Genomic DNA, 1,996 nt, shown 5'->3' on the forward strand with positions numbered 1-1,996 from the left:
TCCTTTATCAAAGATAAGGTGGTTGAGTGTGTTTGTAGTTGTGGTTGTATCTTCTAATCTATTCCATTGATCTTCGGCTCTGTTTTGATTCCAATACCATGTTGATTTTAGTACTATTGCTTTGTAGTATAACTTCAAGTCAGGGATTGTGATGCCTCCTGCTTTGTCTTTGCTGCTTAGAATTGCCTTTGCTATTCTAGGTCTATTCTGGTTCCAGATGAATTTTAGGAGTGATTTCTCTAGATCTATAAGGTATGTTGATGGTATTTTTATTGGGATTGCATTGAATCTGTATAACAGTTTTGGGAGAATGGCCATTTTCACAATGTTTGTTCTCCCTATCCATGAGCAAGGGATGTCTTTCCATTTTCTGAGATCATCTTCAATTTCTTTTTTCAGTGTATTATAATTTTCCTTGTATAGGTCTTTCACTTCTTTCATAAGAGTAATTCCTAAATATTTCATTTTTTTGCTTGCTAATGTGAAGAGTGTGGTTTCTCTTATTTCCCTCTCTGTGATTTTGTTGTTCATGTATAGGAATGCTATTGATTTCTGAGTATTGATTTTGTATCCAGCTACATTACTGAATTTATTTATTGTATCTAAGAGTCTTTTAATGGAGTTTAGGGGGTCTTCTATGTAGAGTATCATGTCATCTGCAAACAATGATAATTTAACTTCTTCTTTTCCTATCTTTATCCCTTTTATTTCTCTCTCTTGCCTAATTGCCCTGGCTGGTACTTCCAGTACTATATTAAATAGGAGTAGTGATAAAGGACATCCTTGTCTTGTGCCTGATTTTAAAGTAAAGGCTTTCAATTTTTGGCCATTTAGTATGATGCTGGCTGTTGGTTTGTCATAAATGGCCTTTATTATATTGAGGTAAAGACCATCTATTCCAATTTTCTGTAAAAAAAAAAAATATGGAATGCTTCACGAATTTGCGTGTCATCCTTGCGCAGGGGCCATGCTAATCTTCTCTGTATTGTTCCAATTTTAGTATATGTGCTGCCGAAGCGAGCACAGAAATGGCAAATGTATGGAGACAAAAAGCAGATCTGTGGTTGCCTAGGGCTGGAGGTGATCCAGTAGCAATGCACATTGGGGCTTTTGGGGGTGATAAAAATATTCTAAAACTGGATTATGGTGATAGTTGCACAGCTCTGTGAATTTGCTAAAAATTCTTAAAATATCTATTTAAAAAGTGTGGCACTGTGCAAGGCAGAGGAGGGGCGGATGAGTATACACAGAGCAGTTTTGGTGTGCCCACCAGGTTCCACTGTTTTCCACAGTTTTGTGTGTGAGCTCATCACGGTGGCCTCATGGATGGATGTACATTATACTAATTGTTCACTAGAGGGAAGAATTTTTTAAAACCAATGATCCTGAGTATATTCTGAATAAGAAATAGATCTACATATATTACTATTTTTAGCAACTTTCTTGCACCCCATGCCTGAAAGAGAGCCAAGAGTCTTATTGGGGCATCTAGTGCCTCTCTAGGCCCATCTCCACTTACTTCTCCAGAAGAACCTATGCTTGAGGCATACTGGGTTGCTTTGGTGTCCTTAACATGCCAGGTACATTTGATGCCCCCATTTACCCTTCATCTCCACTTGGCATCCTGGCCAAACTCCCAGTCATTTTTCTTGTACTACAGTGTGAGCTTTTGAGGAAGAAATTGTTTCATTCATGTGTGCATTTCCAGGGCACATTGCGGGTGCTACATGTCTCATTCATTTATTTGACAATTATTTCTTCAGACTGGGGCTTCTAAGTCTTGGCCCTGGTACCATGGTAAGTAATTCTTCGTTAGAGGTGGGTCCTGGCTTGAGCAGTGGAGGAAGTCGTGTAGCTCCCCAGGCATCTGCACGCTGAATGTCAGTAGCATCCCCTAACACACACATCTCTGTAGTAGTCACCAAAATTAGTCTCCAGACATTGCCAAAAGTCCCCTGGCACAAGGGTGGGCTGTGTGTGTACACAATTGTCCCTT

At 39.4% G+C, this 1,996-nt stretch overlaps 1 non-coding gene across 1 annotated transcript; it reads right to left on the bottom strand.

Moving 5' to 3' along the window:
• Positions 1 to 917: 917 nt before the first annotated feature.
• On the bottom strand, positions 918 to 1,024 carry LOC111753881 (U6 spliceosomal RNA). The gene has a single exon (XR_002788650.1). It is a non-coding gene; the product is annotated as a U6 spliceosomal RNA (small nuclear RNA).
• Between the last annotated feature and the right edge of the window lie 972 nt (positions 1,025 to 1,996).

The sequence above is a fragment of the Cavia porcellus genome, unplaced genomic scaffold, assembly GCF_034190915.1.
Source record: "Cavia porcellus strain 051 isolate PalLab524CR breed Dunkin Hartley unplaced genomic scaffold, mCavPor4.1 scaffold_4, whole genome shotgun sequence".
Classification (NCBI taxonomy): domain Eukaryota; kingdom Metazoa; phylum Chordata; class Mammalia; order Rodentia; family Caviidae; genus Cavia; species Cavia porcellus.